Source organism: Hyperolius riggenbachi, chromosome 12, assembly GCF_040937935.1.
Source record: "Hyperolius riggenbachi isolate aHypRig1 chromosome 12, aHypRig1.pri, whole genome shotgun sequence".
NCBI classification, from domain to species: Eukaryota; Metazoa; Chordata; class Amphibia; order Anura; family Hyperoliidae; genus Hyperolius; species Hyperolius riggenbachi.
Window position 1 is genome coordinate 24,082,130 of NC_090657.1, and position 20,483 is coordinate 24,102,612.

The 20,483-nt window shown below is 46.1% G+C and overlaps 1 protein-coding gene across 6 annotated transcripts in view; it reads left to right on the top strand.

Annotated features, from left to right (window-relative positions):
- Positions 1 to 682: 682 nt before the first annotated feature.
- Positions 683 to 20,483, top strand: part of TANC2 (tetratricopeptide repeat, ankyrin repeat and coiled-coil containing 2) — an 897,702-nt gene continuing 877,901 nt past the window's right edge. For all 6 annotated transcript variants that reach the window (XM_068263005.1, XM_068263006.1, XM_068263004.1 and 3 more), the window contains exon 1: positions 683 to 850. The gene's annotated coding sequence lies outside the window, so the exon portion shown is untranslated. The remainder of the gene's footprint in view (positions 851 to 20,483) is intronic.

The following is a 20,483-nucleotide window of genomic DNA, read 5'->3' on the forward strand; positions in this document are numbered from 1 at the left end:
TCCTGTCCGGGGAACAGTAGAGGGCGCTCTACTGTTTAAACTTCCTGACGGGACAGGAAGTTCAGTGAAGCCTGCCGGACTCGGAGCCCAGCGCGGAGAAGACAGCGGAGAGAGCGGGGACACCCGCCGGCGGAACAGGTAATGTAATGCAGCTAGCGTCGGTTGTCGAGCATTCGAATGCCGCTATCGATGCACTCCCGACCCGCCGGCGATCGAGCAAAATCTTCAGCACGGACGGATCGGCAGGAACGATTGATTTCGGATGGAAATCTATCGTTCTGTCAGCGTTTGCGTAACGATTTCACAGCAGATTCGATCAGTGATCGAATCTGCTGTATATCGGCGGTAAAATTCTTAGGTGTATGGGCCCCTATACGATCCCTCTCTGATTAGATTCGATCAGAGAGGGAGCTATCTGTTGGTCGATCTGATGGCAAATTGACCAGTGTATGGCCACCTTAATAGATCCGAGCCCTTGACAGGTGCCATTGTTCACCTGCTGCCAGCCATGGCTGCTCGGTGTGAAAGGCGTTGCATGAGACCGGTGTCACCTGCCTATGAATAAATGACGCGCTGTGTGAGCCGCACAGATACATGTCTCATGAATAGATGATAAGCTGAAGGGGCGTTCCTAGGCGGCAGGGCTCCCGCCTATGTAATGAGGCGGTGGGCGTGGCCAGGCTGCGGCGCGGCGGTTCTGTTCTGACTGAACACACTCCGGTGTACCGGGAGGAGGTGAGGCCGGGAGAGGAGGAGGGGTGACCTGCGGCTCCAGGCGTCACACAGCCAGGGCCGGTTCCCGTGCGGCTGTGGAGGGAGCCGGCCTGGGGAAGAGGCGAGGAGGTGGCAGGTGAGAGAGAAGCCTCCGCATACAGGGGGGACATACAGCGTGTGTATCGCTGCTGCTGAGGTGGGCTGTCGGCAGGCGTGTTGCTAGGAGCCGCCCGCACCACCCCGCTGCTGTCCGCCTCATCAATGGACTGATCCGCGCTGGGTGCGTTAGGAATATTTATAAGTGGGGAAAAAGCGTCCTGTCAGCATTGTGCGGCGTGGCTTGCAGGTGCCTGTGCAGTGCAGCAATGTGTCTGCATGCAGGAGAGCTGTCACCTGCCTTGCTCCATATGTGCACACTGTGGCATGCTTCACTGCACAAGCTGCATGCATCACACTAGCAGCAAGCCATGCATTCCTGTCATGTGATTTGTTATATGCAGCGCAGCAATGTGTCTGCATGCAGGAGAGCTGTCACTTGCCTTGCTATGGGCTCCATACACTGGGCCATGCTTCACTGCACAAGCTGCATGCATCACACTAGCAGCAAGCCATGCACTCTTGTCATGTGATTTGTTATATGCAGCGCAGCAATGTGTCTGCATGCAGGAGAGCTGTCACTTGCCTTGCTATGGGCTCCATACACTGGGCATGCTTCACTGCACAAGCTGCATGCATCACACTAGCAGCAAGCCATGCACTCTTGTCATGTGATTTGTTATATGCAGCGCAGCAATGTGTCTGCAGGCAGGAGAGCTGTCACTTGCCTTGCTATGGGCTCCATACACTGGGCCATGCTTCACTGCACAAGCTGCATGCATCACACTAGCAGCAAGCCATGCACTCCTGTCATGTGATTTGTTATATGCAGCGCAGCAATGTGTCTGCATGCAGGAGAGGAGAGCTGTCACTTGCCTTGCTATGGGCTCCATACACTGGGCATGCTTCACTGCACAAGGTGCATGCATCACACTAGCAGCAAGCCATGCACTCCTGTCATGTGATTTGTTATATGCAGCGCAGCAATGTGTCTGCATGCAGGAGAGGAGAGCTGTCACTTGCCTTGCTATGGGCTCCATACACTGGGCCATGCTTCACTGCACAAGCTGCATGCATCACACTAGCAGCAAGCCATGCATTCCTGTCATGTGATTTGTTATATGCAGTGCAGCAATGTGTCTGCATGCAGGAGAGCTGTCACTTGCCTTGCTATGCGCTCCATACACTGGTCATGCTTCACTGCACAAGGTGCATGCATCACACTAGCAGCATGCATGCTCCTCTGCTAGCCATGCATTCCTGTCATGTTTGTTACCCATTATTGATGACTGCAATATACAAGCACAAGTGGCCAGGGCTCTGCAGTACTGTACAGTAGGTAGTGTGTTGAGCTCTGCAGTATAAAAGGCAGTGAGTGTATGAGTATTTATTTTCTGTATGGTAGTAATAGGACACTTCCTCCCTTGATGTCTTGTTGTATTCATGAATGCAAATTCTTCTTCGGTATTATTGTGGTTCAGTAACACCAGGTCTGTGTTAGGAATGAGCATGTCTCTGCAATAATGCACAGATTGCTGCAGCCCAGTGATGCACTGGCCTGTAACAGTAATGCAGCAGTGCTTTGTACTAAGTGCTTTGCAAACTCTGCTTCTCCTACAGAGGAGGAACTTGGGACACTGCGTGTGACATGGAACATGTGTCACTGTGTGTATAGTACTCTGTGTGACGCTAGGCTGCTGCCACTCCTGGATTCCCTACAAGGGTTTTGTACTTGGGTCACATGGCTCACACTCTGCTGTTACAGGAGGCTGCGTTGTACTATCTAGTATTATACTTGTGTTGATGTGAAATAAGGCACGACCAGATGCAGCGCTAGTTTACTCTTGGGGATGCAACAGGAAACCTTATAGAAAAATGCCATTGGGTGGACAGCACCCTCTTGAACTGCTAGGTTTCAAATAGGTTGTAGTAAACTACACCCATGTCACTTGTCCAATTGCAACGGCTTGTGCTGTCAGAGGGTGCTGTGGTTGGAGGACTGTTCCCTATGAGGTCTCCTGTTGGGTCCACTAAAGACAAATACTGTAGCGCATTGTTATGTTAACCTTTATGAAATGTTTACACACACACACACACACACACACACACACACACACACACACACACACACACACACACACACACACACACACACACACACACACACACACACACACACACACACACACACACACACTTCATTAAAGGGGCACTACAGCGGAAAATTATAAAATTAAAAATATGTACAAACATACACAAATAAGAAGTACACTTTTTCCAGAGTAAGATGAGCCATAAATTACTTTTCTCCTATGTTGCTGTCATAGAAGGCAGTCGAAATCTGACAGAAGTGACAAGTTTTGGACTAGTCCATCTCTTCCTAGGGGATTCTCAGCAAGGCTTTTATTCTTTTTAAAGATCTTCCCTAAAAAGGATTTAAACAATGATGCTGGCCAGCCTCCCTGCTCGCTACACAGTTTTTTTGGCAGTTGGACAAATCAACTGCCATTCACAAAGTGCTTTTGAAAATAAATGTATCCCTGAGAATCCCTCTATGAAGAGATGGACTAGTCCAACACCTGTCACTTCTGTCAGATTTCTACAATCTACTGTAAGTGACAGCATCATAGGAGACAAGTAATTTATAGCTCATTTTACTCTGGAAAAAGTGTACTTCTTATTTGTATATTTTTGCACATATTTTAAATGTTATAATTTTTTGCTGTAGTGCCCCTTTAAGGCCTAGTTTATAGTGCTTAGTTGCGTTGCAGAATTATTCTGGATGTCAACTCGCTGCTCATACCATTCTATGGGGCTGGTGACAGTACTGCGTTGTACCTGATCGCTGCATGAAGGCTGTGTATTAAAGTATAATGTCCGGTCTCCATTGGAGTTTGCACTCATAATGTGTGCGCTTTACTACTGACCACTATAAATCCAGCCTATGGGCTCTAACGCACTAGAAGCCTTTTCTAAGTGCTAGTGGTTTGAAAAAGCTCTTGCTTATAGGGGATTTATATAAAATCACATCGCTTAAGTGGGATCACACCCATAGTATTACATTAGCAAGAGCTTTTCAAATCACAAAGCGCTCAGAAAAGCGCTCCTAGTGGGTTCCAGGCCAAAAGCTACGTTCACAGTGGCCGTTGCATTTGCATTCCCTGTGACAGCAGGAACGCAACGAGAAAGTGGCCGCACACGTTATCCGCGAGCTGCGGTGCATCAAGCCGCATAACAAATGGGTCAATACACCGCACCACTGTTAGCCTAGCCTAAAACAGTGATGGCCTGTGTCATTTTGTGATCCAAAACTGCATTTATTATTCCCAAAACATCACAGCAGAATTGGAGGTAATGTGTTTTAGACCCATCGTATCTATACCTGAAAAAGTGATCCGGACTACATATAAAGAAACAAACAAAAAAACAAATTGCTCCACCCTCTCCAGTCTTTAACATTGCATACAATCTGGTGTGGGCTATGTGGTATAATATGTACAGGATCTTCTCAAAAAAATTAGCATATTGTGATAAAGTTCATTATTTTCTGTAATGTACTGATAAACATTAGACTTTCATATATTTTAGATTCAAATACATATAACTGAAGTAGTTCAAGCCCTTTATTGTTTGAATATTGATGATTTTGGCATACAGCTCATAAAAAATCAAAATTCCTATCTCAAAAAATTAGCATATTTCATCCGACCAATAAAAGAAAAGTGTTTTTTTTTAAACAAAAAAGTCAACTTTCAAATAATTATGTTCAGTTATGCACTCAATACTTGGTCGGGAATCCTTTTGCAGAAATGACTGCTTCAATGCGGCGTGGCATGGAGGCAATCAGCCTGTGGCACTGCTCAGGTGTTATGGAGGCCCAGGATGCTTCGATAGCGGCCTTAAGCTCATTCAGAGTGTTGGGTCTTGCGTCTCTCAACTTTCTCCTCACAATATCCCAGCAGATGGAAGCATGAACCCACTTTTGAACCAGAAACAGCGGCAGAAGCGCCTGACCTGGGCTACAGAGAAGCAGCCCTGGACTGTTGCTCAGTAGTCCAAAGTACTTTTTTTCGGATGAAAGCAACTTTTACATGTCATTCGGAAATCAAGGTGCCAGAATCTGGAGGAAGACTGGGGAGAGGGAAATGCCAAAATGCCTGAAGTCCAGTGTCAAGTACCCACAGTCAGTGATGGTCTGGGGTGCCATGTCTGCTGCTGGTGTTGGTCCACTGTGTTTTATCAAGGTCAGGGTCAATGCAGCTAGCTATCAGGAGATTTTGGAGCACTTCATGCTTCCATCTGCTGAAAAGCTTTATGGAGATGATTTCATTTTTCAGCACGACCTGGCACCTGCTCACAGTGCCAAAACCACTGGTAAATGGTTTACTGACCATGGTTTTACTGTGCTCAATTGGCCTGCCAACTCTCCTGACCTGAACCCCATAGAGAATCTGTGGGATATTGTGAAGAGAAAGTTGAGACGCAAGACCCAACGCTTAAGGTCGCTATCGAAGCATCCTGGGCCTCCATAATGCCTGAGCAGTGCCACAGGCTGATTGCCTCCATGCCACGCCGCATTGAAGCAGTCATTTCTGCAAAAGGATTCCCGACCAAGTATTGAGTGCATAACTGAACATAATTATTTGAAGGTTGACTTTTTTTGTTTAAAAAACACTTTTCTTTTATTGGTCGGATGAAATATGCTAATTTTTTGAGATAGGAAATTTAGGTTTTCATGAGCTGTATGCCAAAATCATCAATATTAAAACAATAAAAGGCTTGAACTACTTCAGTAGTGTGTATTTGAATCTACAATATATGAAAGTCTAATGTTTATCAGTACATTACAGAAAATAATGAACTTTATCACAATATGCTAATTTTTTGAGAAGATCCTGTATATATGGATAACACGTGTAAAAACAGCCACCTCAAAAGTAACATGCAAGTTGCAAAAATACATAGTCGAAGATGGATCGATTTTATAAACTGCATTGTACTTGTAGTTTTGATATTTGTGGTTGGTAAACCTGAGATGTTGCACGAGAGAAAATGTATACATACCAGGGCCCTCTACGGCCTGATCGCTTCCTCGACGATGTCCATTGCTTCTCCGATCATCTGCAATCGGTTCCGGTAAGTCCTCCGCTCTGGGGCCAACTGCGCATGCATGGCACCATCTCTCTCCTATCGCTTGGAGCGTTCTGAGTATGCACAGTACTACTTTGCAGGCGCAGAACTCTCCCGGCAATGGGGGAACGTGCGTGGCAATTGCACTGGCTGGACAACTCACCGGGGCTGATAGTGGAAGACTTCAAGGGCCATGTATGTGTAAAATGTATCTCCTGCCCCATCTCAGGTACATTTTAATTGTTTGTTTTTCACTAATCCGCATACATTGAAGCATACAGTAATAGAAACTCTACTTCACTCCCACTATTAACGCTCACAATATGCAGTAACAGACTGCATGCATTGGGTTATACCTGAAGGATCTCTCCCACCGCATTTGCTAACACGCGATATGAGCGTACCGGTTCAATATATTAGCATTGCGTTAGGGCGGCAATTATACTGTCTGACAATGCACCACTGTGACTATAGCCTTGGACTCTCCCCCAGAACTGTCATAAACGGTGATACTAGAATGGTCTCTATTCTCAATTAGTTACTGCATTCCCTAAAAAAAAAAGTCACAAAATTAGACTGTTGTACGACCGTGTCCACATTCACTGTTTTCAACCTAAAATTAAAGTTTGTGTAAAAAAAACAGGGCTGTGGAGTCGGTTCAAAAATTATCCGACGACTCAGTTTATGAAACCTCCGACTCCAGGTACCCAAAATTGCTCCGACTTCAACACACTCAACAGCCCTGGTAAAAAAAGTGATAAAAGAGCGTTAAGATGTCAGTAGATAAAATGTTATTTTAGATGTAAATTCCACAAAAATGGGATTCCTAATAAAATGTTTCATTGATAATCTGTGTTCTCCGCAGAATTTTTTTTCCAGCCGGGTTGCATCAAAAAGTATCTGGGAGGGGTGCGATGGGGGAATGCAGGGCTGGTGCAACTTCACTTACAGCATTTGATGAGGTGAGCCGATGACAGCTGGGTGCTCATCAAAATTAGCTGGGTGGAGCACCCGGCTAAAAGAGCCTGGGGAGAACACGGAATTACCGGTTGTTGTTGTTGTTGTTGTTTTTTTTTACCGTGTTTTCCCGAAAATAAGACTGTCTTATGTATATTTTTGCTCCAAATGTTGTCCACGGGCTTATTTTCAGTGGAATCAAGTTCCTGTGCGGTGTGTCCTCCTGCCTTCCCCACTCTGCCACCTCTTCCTCTGCTGGATCCACCTCTTGTGTGCTCGTGTCTTCCTTGTACCTTTAGCGTCCTCCTGGTGTCCCCCTCTGTACCCATGTCGTCCTCTATCCCCTTGTCGTCCTATATCCCCTCAACTCCTGTGTCCCATGTAACCCTAAGTCCTCTTGGTGTCCCCTGTCCTCCTACATCCTCTTACCACCTAGCTCCATGTCACGCTGCCCCCGTGTCTTGCGATGTCCCCCTAATTCTCTTCTCCCCCCCCCCCCCCCCCTCTTCATGCTGTTTTGTCTCAGATCTTCCTGTGGGGAAGAAGTACGGCAACTTGTGTTTCTACTGGAGACTATTATCTTGTAGTTGGGACCATCGCTCTGTTATTGGGCCGATCACTGCACTCGCTGAGTTGCAGTGATTGGCCCAATGACGGAGCCTTGGTCCTGCCCGTGAGACCATTGGCTCCAGTACAAACGCAAGTTGCCGTACTTTTTCCCCTTAATGCAGCTAGGGCTTACTTTTGGGGTAGGGCTTTTATTTCTAGCATGCTCGAAATTCTTGATAGGGCTTACTTTGTAGGGATGTCTTAATTTCAGGGAAATTTTCACCTTTAACCTCCTGAGCATTACGCATGCCAGAGGGTTTGCAGCCGGCAGTCCCCCAGTACAATTTTAAGCAATCACATACCTGTAATAGCTTCAGCTAGCACTAGGCTAGCTAGTAGTGGTGGCCGGCATCCCCCTGATTACTTCTGATCCCCCCCCCCCCCCGATCGCTGCTAAATACATTACCCAGCCTGGATCCAGTGATCGGCGCAGCCTCCCCGGACAGCTCCGCTCTTCTCTATGGGGAGGATCGAACATGACGTTGCCGACGTCATGCGCAGACCCGATCCTCCCCATAGAGAGGACTGGAGATGTCACTTGAGGAAGAGTCTGGTGACCCGTAACATGTGGCCTTTGCTCCAATAAAACAAACGAAAGTTTGAAGCCTGTGGAGTGCCTTCTTCTCATTATTGCAAGGACTGGAGATGTGCAGGGAGCTGCACGATCACTGGATCCAGGCTGGGTAATGTATTTAGCAGCGATCGGGGGGATCAGAAGTATTCAGGGGGATGCCGGCCACCACTACTAGCTAGCCTAGTGCTAGCTGAGGCTATTACAGGTATGCGATCGCTTAAAATTATGCGCTTAAAATTATGCTGCGGGACTCCTGGGGACAGCCGGCGGTATGCCCGACACAGTGTTGGGCATACCGCTAAGGAGGTTAAAGGACATATCTGAGCATCTTTTAAAAATAAAACCACTTACCTGGGGCTTCCTCCAGCCCCAGCCAGCTGTCCTATGCCCTCGCCGCAGCTCCGCTCCCCACGGCGAGGTCACAGGACGGCTGCAAGGAGCTGGAGGAAGCCTGAGGTAAGTGGTTTTTTATTTTTATTGTTTGTGCCTTCCCTTTAAGTACCTGGCACTATTTTTCTCTTCACATCCAAATCTAGAGCCTTTAGGCTGTATTCACAGTGGGACGGCACGTTTTAATGCAAAGTTAAAGTCGCAATGTGTTTGCGTTGAGGTAACAAACTGCAAGCAACATTTTCAATGTGACTTTAACGTCGCACTGTGAACGGCCCATAGGATTAGCATTGCAGTGCGGTAAGCTGCGTTATAAGACTTCATAATGTGCAACCATAACGTCCCACTGTGAATGTGACCTTAGAGCTGTATTTGCTGGACTTTGGAATTTTTCCTCAGGAAACTACATTTTACACATTTTTACAGAACGTTAAACTTTTTTTTTCAGTATTATTGCCATGCTGCCACAGTTTTACAGACATTTGCTCGCACTCGGAAAAAAATTTGGTAATTTGCAATGGCGGTAATTTTTCTAAATAAATTTGGTTACCATACATGGTATTGTGAATGAAGGTTGTCTGTTTAAACTTTGGGTGGTTGTCTTTGAATGTGTAGGTGATTTAATCTGCATTGCAAGCTCAGTAATTAACACAGCTGTTTTATCTCATAATATAGCCTGCAGGGGCTACCTGTGGTCTAGATAAAGCCTGCTCTGGGGAGTAGATGTCCTCCTGGAATGATTTTCCCAGCTAATTGCTTTTCTTTTTCCCCATGCAGCTGGAGGCCCCTTCTGCTTCTCCTACCTGCCCTATCTGTGGACATGAACAGGCTTTTACACGAGAAGCCGAGTTGCTCGCTTGTTGTGCAATTCAGCCTGCCCTCTACCAAGCACATTCCAACTGCAGTTTAATGCTGCGTGGCAGCATTTGTAACCCAATGCGTGTCAGCGCTTTACACACAATGCTGCTACCTGGCAGCAGAAAGTAAAATGCAAAAGGTTATGTCTGATCTTGGCTGGCCTGAGTGTTGTCTTCAGCCTCCTGTATAAAAGTCTTCTAAGGCCTCTTTCACATGGGAGGTTAAACTGAGTGCTTTGCAGGAAGTTCAGCCTCTCTGCTGCTGGCTACAGACGCCATCCAGGTGCAGTTAAAATACATCCGATTGGCAGCATTAGTAGCACCATTGGTGTTGTCGCTTGATACGCGATGGTGTTACCTGGCAGCAGAGAACCAAGACTAAAGGTCCGTACACACGCCGGACTGGAGGCAACGACGAGTCCGTCGTCACCTCCCGCTGGGTGGGCGTTCCAGCGACAGTCCGGCGTGTGTACAGTCTGTCTGCAGACTGATACGGCTGTTTCTGCGCCGCGGCTCCGGACACGCGGCACGGCTCCGGACACGCGCCGCGGCTCCGTGCTCTGGACACGCGCCGCGGCTCCATCCAGAGTCAGGAATGAGCACAGCCCTGTGCCCTGCTGTGTGAATGCTCCACTTTCCCCTTCATTACCAATGTGGCTGTCTTCATTATTATCTGTATCCAAACTGCTCCTGATCGACCCCGTTGTCAGTTGGACGTGAAATTGCACTGTGTACCCAGCATGAGATCTTACCATATTTTTATACTGTATTGTGTGTGGCTGAGGGAGACCTTTCAGGAATCCCCCCCCCCCCCCCCTCCCTTCCTTAAAAATGCTGGGTTTGTTCCTGCTGTTGGTGAAACTGGGCAGAATCAACCCCTAGTAGAAACAAGCCAAGGACCCATTCACACTGCACCATTTTCAGGCGATTTCCCGGTGATCGCGTTTCAGTGCTATAGAAGCGCTAAACGCGATCGGGGAAAAATCGCTGCAGTATTCAGTGATATTTTTTTTTTTCCCGAGTAAAATCATGGAAAAATCACTCCTGCAAAAATCGCTGGCGTTTTGCAAACACAAGTGTGAATGGGTCCTAAGAGCCCCATTGTGACCGCTTATGATAAGTTTGTATAGCAGTACCTGAATACGGTATGACATTTGTGCTGTGTGTGCCAGAACAGGCATGAGAAAAGGAAGAGGGGGAATCCGTGTGGAATGCAAATTGAAGTTGGAAGTTTCTAGCTTTTATTGACGTTCCTCATGGATTTTCCCTTGTCATATCTGTATATAATCATTTGCCACATTGACCAGTACACAATTATCAGGACATCATTGTGTTTTCAGCTAAAATCTGATTGAGATCAAACGCTGTGAAGTGCAGCATTGATTGCTGCCCCCTGACTGATTGCACAGTAGGACTGCTCTTGATGGCTGAATAGGCGACCAGGGTTCAAATCTCGGCTCTGCCTGTTGAGTAAGCCAGCACCTATTCAGTAGGAGACCTTAGGCAAGTCTCCCTAACACTGCTACCGCCTATAGAGCGCGTCCTAGTGACTGCAGCTCTGGCGCTTTGAGTCCGCCAAGAGAAAAGCGCAATATAAGTGTTTGTCTTCTTTTTTTTTGTCTTTGATGGCCACCCTTATTACAGGACTGCTCTTGATGGCCCCCCTTTAGAATAGGTTTACTCCTTTGACAGAGTGGGAAACATAAACCAGTGCAATGAAGTGGAATTCTCTATTGGCCGGTTTACACAGTCTGTGTATCGGTGGAAATTTCATGGTTTAAAATTAGCGCTGATATCTTCTTTCCTCCCATTATGATTTACTTGTAGCTGCTATAAATCTGACTGTGTGGTGTCACCCTTTTTTATATTTTAGTTTTTTTTTTTGTAATTTTGCTGTAGTCTCCTTTAAAAAGGAAAGTACATGTATACCATAGACCTCCAAGGTTATACATATTTCTTCGAATGAGGAACTGATATAATGCATTATATTGGTTTTATGATTCGGGGAAATTTGGAGCTTATTTAGCATATTTTCATGTACTAATTTGTCTTTTTTTCATATATTGTGTATACATACTATAAATGTCACCCTTAAAGTGGATCCGAGAAGAACTTTTACTCATTGCATAATTGTGTTCCTTTCATATAGTTTATAGGGCATTCCTCAAGCCAAATACTTTTTGGTTTTTGTTTTAATACTCTAATTCCCTATAAACTAAATCGGCCCCACCCACAGTTTTCAAAGAGCTTTGGCAGTAGCAAGGGCTCATGGGAGCTCAGTCTGGGCAGGAGTAGGGGGAGATATTACTAGCCAGAGATTTCAGGGGAGGAGGGGGGGGGGGGGATTAGGTTTTTTTCAGTCTGTGCTGATGGTGCAGATAAGCCTGCCTCTGTGTAATGTTTACAAACATGGCTGCTGTCCTTGTATCACAGGGAGAAATAATCATTTTCTTTTAAAGCAGTATGCAGACAGATTTGCTGTTTAAACCATCTAAACTGTACATAAGATATATAGACACGTTACTGGTTATAGTTAGTTTTTCATCTCGGATCCGCTTTAAAGGATAACTGAAAGGGAACCTAAACTGAGTTTCACTTACCTGGGGCTATTACCAGCCCCCTGCAGCAGTCCTGTGCCCTCGGAGCCGCTCTGGAATCCTCCGGTCCCCCGCTGTCACTTAGTTTAGTTTTTGACGACTCACCAGTTGGCCGGCCGCCATGCGTATTATTGGACGCATTCCCTACTGCAATTAGCGCTGTTGCGGACCGCAACGCGTACAACAATATGCGTTGCTGCATATTTACGCGTGTGGAATGCGGCAACGCGTATTTTTGTACGCATTGTGGTCCGCAACAGCAGGGTCAGCAGCCAATGACAGCGGCTCCTGACTGGCTCACAGGAACTCTGCCGTCATAGAGACCGCAGGGTGGGTGGCCAGGTTCCCGGCGGGTATGTGCGGCAATCGTCGGGTTTCCGCTTTTTCTGTACTAGCGATCTCTTAAGGGGGCAGAGACCGCTGGTACTTGTTATAAGGAAATAAACATGGTACCCTTCTCACTTCAGCTGTCCTGTAAAAATTGTGCATTGACCCTTAAAGGGGAACTGAAGTAAGGGGTATACAGAGGCTGCCATATTTATTTCCTTTTAATCAATACCAGTTGCCTGGCAGCCCTGCTGGTCTATTTCTCTGCAGTAGTATCTTAAATAAAACCAGAAAAAAAACATGCAGCTAGTCTTGTCCGATCTGACTTTAAAGTCTGAAACACCTGATCTGCTGCATGCTTGTTCAGGGGCTATGGCTAATAGTATTAGAGGCAGAGGATCAGCAGGGCTGCCAGGCAACTGGTATTGCTCAAAAGGAATAGAACATGACAGCCTCCATATACCGATCTCTTCAGTTCCCCTTTAAAGTGGATCCGAGACGGAAAAACTAACTATAACAAGTAACTTGTGTATGTATGTATGTATGTATGTATGTATGTATGTATGTATGTATGTATGTATGTATATATATATATATATTTCTAAAGTTATTAGACAGTTACACAGCAAATCTATCTGCAAACAGCTTCAACAGTTTGATAATTTATTCCTGTGATACAATGAGGACAGTCATGTTCTGTTTGTCACATTACACACAGGCAAGCTGATGGCATCTCCAGCCCTCAGCCTGGGACAAATTCAGTCCCCTCTCCTCCTCCTCCTCCCTCCCCCTCCTTCCTCCCCTCTGCCTCGGAAATCTGTGGCTAGTAACCTCCTCCTCCTGCCCAGACTGAGCTCCCATAAGCCCTTGCTACAGTGCCAAGGCACAAAAGGAGCTGTGGGCGAGGCTTGTTTAGTTTATAGGGAATTGGAGTATTAAAACAAAATAAAAATCGTATTTGGCTTGAGGAATGCCCTATAAACTATATGAAAGGAACACAATTATTCAATGAGTAAAAGTTTATCTCGGATCCACTTTAAGGACATGAGCGCTATAGACGTGTGTTCTCAATGGAAAGGGGAGAAAGAACGACAGATTTGCAACATGTTACAAAGCTTAAGGCCTCGTTCACATCAGGGACGTTTCTGTGCGCTTTCCACAGCGCACTGCCCTGTGCAATCAGCAAGGCATTGATTTTTCCATGTAACTAAATGTAGCTGGTTCACATCTAGGCGCTGCGCTGAGCAGCGTTACAAAAACGTAGTGTTGTATGCATTTCTGTGCGCTTAGCTGTAAAGCGCACATCAATGCAAGTGAATGGGTGCGCTTTTTTAGCGCATAGAAGCGCATGCGTTTTTTACCCGTAATTGCAGAAAAAAATACATTTACATACAAAAACAAAGTTTTATTGACTGCTGCTACAGTAAGCAAAACGTGCTTTAAAGAAGAGCAACGCACTAAAGTGCGCACAAGCGCATGCGGTTTTACCACGTGCTTTAACACGTTTTTTTAGCACAGCAGATGTGAACAAGGCCTTATTCTAAATGTTCTATCTTCAGTGAACAGGTGTATGTGTAAATGGATTGCGTAGGGAAACTAGTGCTGCAGTACTGTGCACTGATTGGATTATACCTCTTTGGCTGTGCATTTTTTGAATATGTGAAGGCAGTTGTCACTTCTCATGTGTACTCTGGGAAAGGCTTACATGGTGCTGTGTTGGCCTCAGTTCCTCTAATGGGAGGTGTGTGCGCTGCTATAGGCACATAATTACTGCTCTGCGTTGCTACCTAGGAGTGCAGGATGAGTTTGTAACAAGCAGTTATCACCTTTTTCTGTATTTAGAAGCTCCAAGATTGGCTGCTCAGTCAGCTTTGTAATCAGCACAAGTGATGAAAATTGTTAGGAGGCTGCAAGAAGGTGTACAGTAAACTAGCATACACCGTACAGAGGTGGTAAATCTATATGGGGTAGATAATCGACTAATGACCTCATCACCCCACTTCATGAATGGTCGGATGTGAGTGGAGATTTGATCTATAACCCTCTTCCTACAGAGCCATGGAGTCCCGCTCTTCTGCTGCTCCTGCTTGACCCCTTCTCCCTCCATGTTCTCCAGCTGGCTTTCTCTTCAAGGACAACTATTGTGGAAAATGTTACAATTCTAAATTCTCACAGTACATAGAAAATGTGGTTTCTCCTATATTGCAGTCACTTAAAGGGATACTGTAGGGGGAAAATGAGTTGAACTTACCCGGGGCTTCTAATGGTCCCTCACAGACATCCTGTGCCCGCGCAGCCACTCACCGATGCTCCGGCCCCGCCTCTGGTTCACTTCTGGAATTTCAGACTTTAAAGTCTGAAAACCACTGCGCCTGCGTTGTCGTGTCCTCACTCCCGCTGATGGCACCAGGAGCGTACTGCGCAGGCCCAGTATGGTCTGCGCCTGTGCCTTTCCCCGCCCCCCCCCCCCCTACAGTATCCCTTTAAGCCACATCTACACTGTACACTTTTCTGTTAGATTGGATTTAATAGACAGATCTATTCGATCACTTCCAACCAGTCCAATAGGATTGTTAGATTTTGCTGTGATAAGTACCCAAAATCTACTGCCAAATCTATCGCAAAATTGATCTGAAACAGTTTGGACATCTACACACGATGCAATTTCTTATTAGATCTATCTAATAGATCCGTCTGATGGAAAATTGTACTATGAATGGGACTATCCAGCCACAAAATAAAAATGAAGGGTCACGGACAGTCTTTGTTCTGCTGTGATGGCTGCTCTCATAATGGCGTTCTTCTTTGTTGTTCTAGTTCGTAATACCTTTAGCAATTCAGCAAAATTGGCATCAGTCATCTGCATGGAGTGATGCTAGGTACACACCATACAATTTTCTGTTAGATTTACCTGCCAGATAGATAATTTCCAACATGTTGGAAATGTATCTATCTAACCATCTATCTGCCTAGCTAATATAAGCATTGCTCTACTCAGCAGGAGATAACCAGAGGACATTGCACCAGAGATACTGACCAGGCTCTACGGAAAATAATCTAACAGAAAAATCTTATGCTGGGATTACACGGTAGGTTTTTTGCTAATGCTGTGAATACACGGTACGTTTCTGTACCGTGTATCGAGCCGCTGGCTCGAATACGGCTCATCCCCGCGCGCCCAGATCGATTCCCGCTCGTCCCCGCGGGCGCTTCCTTCTCTTCCGCTTCGTTTATTCTTTTGTCCTGCCCGCCGCTATCGAGCGCGGAATCGATCCGGCGGGGTATCGGACACATCGGATATTATCAATCGAGCCATCAGCCGCTCGATTGATAATAAAAAATGTACCGTGTATTCACAGCATAAAGGTGCGTACATTTTGCGCAAACGACCGGTCGTTTAGAAGTCAAATCGTGCGTGTGTACAGTCTGTCGTTCAGCTGATAAGAGCGGGCTTGAGCGATCAGCAGCTTAACGACAGACTGTATACACGCACGATTTGACGTCCAAACAGGGGTCGTTTGCGCAAATCCGACGTGTGTACGCACCTTAAGAATCGTTCCGATAGATGCCTTCGATGATAAAATTCAGACATGTCCGATGTTCTGCTCTATTCGTTTCCACTCGATTTCTTATAGAAGTCAATGGAAAAAAGATAAGAAAAACAAGTGGAAGATGAGAGAATCTAGCAGAGAATGAAATGGCTAATACATCGTGCGCCGAACTTAACGCAAAAAACATACAGTGTAATCCCAGCATTATGCTGGGAATACACGGTTCGTTTTTGAGGCGATTAGATGGTTCAATAATTTCCGACATGTCCGATTTCCCTTTCGATTCTTTCGCGGCTTGATTTCTGATAGAAGTGAATGGAAAAAGATAAGAAAAACGAGCGGAAGATAAGAGAATCCACTGCAGAATCGAGTGGCGAAATACAGAGGAAAAATGCATGGCAGAAACGAACTGTGTATTCCCAGCATAACAGAAAAATCTTACAGAAAATTGTATGGTGAAATCTAACTGAAAATTGTATGGTGTGTACTAGACATTACAGTAGCTAGTGAAAATCTGACAGGTTTTGGACTAGTACATCATCTTATTGGGGATTTCAGGTATTGATAAAAGCACGTAGGCTTCGTTCACATCTTTTAGCGGAGATGGCCATGCGATCGGAAGCAACGCGTACAGTCCTACGCTACTATGTGCTGCGTTGCTGAACCCATTCACTACACAGCATGTGCAGTTAGTATGCCTCCAACACAGCATGTGCAGTTAGTATGCCTCCAACACAGCATGTGCAGTTAGTATGCCTCCAACACAGCATGTGCAGTTAGTATGCCTCCAACACAGCATGTGCAGATAGTATGCACTACACCACAGCATGTACAGGTAGTATGCCCTCCAACACAGCATGTGCAGATAGTATGCCCTCCAACACAGCATGTGCAGATAGTATGCCCTCCAACACAGCATGTGCAGTTAGAATGCCTCCAACACAGCATGTGCAGATAGTATGCACTACACCACAGCATGTACAGGTAGTATGCCCTCCAACACAGCATGTGCAGTTAGTATGCCTCCAACACAGCATGTGCAGATAGTATGCACTACACCACAGCATGTACAGGTAGTATGCCCTCCAACACAGCATGTGCAGATAGTATGCCCTCCAACACAGCATGTGCAGTTAGTATGCCTCCAACACAGCATGTGCAGATAGTATGCACTACACCACAGCATGTACAGGTAGTATGCCCTCCAACACAGCATGCGCAGATAGTATGCCCTCCAACACAGCATGTGCAGATAGTATGCACTACACCACAGCATGTGCAGATAGTATCCCCCCCCAACACAGCATGTGCAGATAGTATCCCCCCAACACAGCATGTGCAGATAGTATGCACTACACCACAGCATGTGCAGATAGTATCCCCCCAACACAGCATGTGTAGATAGTATGCACTACACCACAGCATGTGCAGATAGTATCCCCCCCAACACAGCATGTGTAGATAGTATGCACTACACCACAGCATGTGCAGATAGTATCCCCCCCCAACACAGCATGTGCAGATAGTATCCCCCCAACACAGCATGTGCAGATAGTATGCACTACACCACAGCATGTGCAGATAGTATCCCCCCAACACAGCATGTGTAGATAGTATGCACTACACCACAGCATGTGCAGATAGTATCCCCCCCAACACAGCATGTGTAGATAGTATGCACTACACCACAGCATGTGCAGATAGTATCCCCCCCAACACAGCATGTGCAGATAGTATGCACTACACCACAGCATGTGCAGTTAGTATGCCCCCAACACAGCATGTGCAGATAGTATCCCCCCCAACACAGCATGTGCAGATAGTATCCCCCAAACACAGCATGTACAGATAGTATGCACTACACCACAGCATGTGCAGATAGTATCCCCCCAACACAGCATGTGCAGATAGTATGCACTACACCACAGCATGTGCAGTTAGTATGCCCCCAACACAGCATGTGCAGATAGTATCCCCTCCAACACAGCATGTGCAGATAGTATCCCCTCCAACACAGCATGTGCAGATAGTATCCCCTCCAACACAGCATGTGCAGATAGTATGCCCTCCAACACAGCATGTGCAGATAGTATGCACTACACCACAGCATGTGCAGTTAGTATGCCCCCAACACAGCATGTGCAGATAGTATCCCCCCCAACACAGCATGTGCAGATAGTATCCCCCCCAACACAGCATGTGCAGATAGTATCCCCCCCAACACAGCATGTGCAGATAGTATCCCCCCCAACACAGCATGTGCAGATAGTATCCCCCCCAACACAGCATGTGCAGATAGTATCCCCCCAACACAGCATGTGCAGATAGTATCCCCCCCAACACAGCATGTGCAGATAGTATCCCCCCCAACACAGCATGTGCAGATAGTATCCCCCCAACACAGCATGTGCAGATAGTATCCCCCAACACAGCATGTGCAGATAGTATCCCCCCCCCAATACAGCATGTGCAGATAGTATCCCCCCCCAATACAGCATGTGCAGATAGTATCCCCCCCCAATACAGCATGTGCAGATAGTATCCCCCCCCCCAATACAGCATGTGCAGATAGTATCCCCCCCCCAACACAGCATGTGCAGATAGTATCCCCCCCCAATACAGCATGTGCAGATAGTATCCCCCCAATACAGCATGTGCAGATAGTATCCCCCCCCCCCAACACAGCATGTGCAGATAGTATCCCCCCCAATACAGCATGTGCAGATAGTATGCCCACAATACAGCATGTGCAGATAGTATCCCCCCCCAATACAGCATGTGCAGATAGTATCCCCCCAACACAGCATGTGCAGATAGTATCCCCCCCAATACAGCATGTGCAGATAGTATCCCCCCCAATACAGCATGTGCAGATAGTATCCCCCCCAATACAGCATGTGCAGATAGTATCCCCCCCAATACAGCATGTGCAGATAGTATCCCCCCAATACAGCATGTGCAGATAGTATCCCCCCCCCCAACACAGCATGTGCAGATAGTATCCCTCCCAATACAGCATGTGCAGATAGTATGCCCACAATACAGCATGTGCAGATAGTATGCCCACAATACAGTATGTGCAGATAGTATGCCCACAATACAGCATGTGCAGATAGTATGCCCACAATACAGTACGTGCAGATAGTATGCCCTCCAACACAGCATGTACAGGTAGTATCCCCACAATACAGTATGTGCAGATATCATGACCCCAACATAGCAAGTCATACGTGAGCCATAATGTCACCCGATGGCCTGCAGAAGCCTGCAGCACAATCTCACCCATACACACACAATCTCTGTAGAAACATATGCAGTGCAACCCTCCATTTCCCCTTTGCAAAGTAACCATCATATTCCTGCACAGCACTGACTAAAATATGTGATTATGCTTGCTACATGTCATCCCCTCCACCCAGTAACCCAGAAGCCAGCAAATGACTGCTTTCTGGCTTCCATGTGGAAAGGTGGTGAGAGAACTGCTATTCTATATGCGGGCCACCAATATTTGAAGATGCAGCAGACCACATCTATAAGTAATACATTTTGTGTGTGGGTAGCCGGTAAAAAAGCCTCAGGGCCGTATTTATCCTGTGGGCCATAGTTTGAGGACCACCGGTCTAGAGGCTATGGCTGGATGGTGGCAGTCTAGTGGCAGTGGTTGGTAAAGGGTAAAGCCTCTGACATAGGAGACCAAGATTCAAATCTTTTTCTATTCAGTAAGGAGTCAATGGTCTAGACTCACTAACACTGCTACTGCCTACTGAGTGTGCGTAGTGGCTGCGTTTCAAGTGTCGAGTCTGACAGGAGAAAAGTGCTATATAAATGTGTGGTTTTTTTTTGGGGGGGGTCTTGGAAGAGGCTTTACAGAAAAAACAGTAAGTAACAAAAAGATTGAATATCATCTGATCAAATCTAATATTGGACCTATTAAACCGTTCTATAATGTGTGCCTTCCTTTCCTAACACTGTAGTAAGCAGTGCAGATGCCAGACTTCTGAACACTGGTAATCAATTGGGCAGTGTTAGCTTTTTACCCAGCTTTACTGGCTTGCTCATCACAAAGCATGTTATCTTACTATAATGTGAGGAGCAGCCTCTGTAATCTTTTATCAGTCAAAACAACTGCTGGCATAATTAGCATGTACAAATACAATTTATTCACCCAAGAAAACACACACTGCGTCCCGTGTAAGCGTGGCTTTGATGGCGAGGGCTTGTCAAGGCGTTTCTAGCTAATGGCAAATTAAACTGTAAAATGACTGGGCCTTTTGTATAAGATATCCAATGCGCCTGTAAGTGACAGCTTTCAAGCTGTGCTAAATAGATCTGGTAGAATGTTTTGTGGTAGAAAGTTGGAAAACAGTAATACTTTTTTACATTCCTAGCTGAAGTTAAACCTTGTTTGGTATACAAAGTAGTACTATACTACAGAACTACAGAGTATGGATCGAATCACACTTCTTAGCACTTTGTTTAATGTCTGCATAGCTCAGGAAGCGAATCCTTATGTTAAAAATAGGATCCGCCTCCACTAAAAATGAAAAAAAAAAATAATGATCCGCTTGCTGCAGAACACAGTCCAAACTTGGTACCTTTTCCCGGACCGAATGGGAAAATGTGTGTGATGAAAGCCTATGAGAGCGGACACTATCCTTTCTCACTAGCCTAGTTGCTGTGT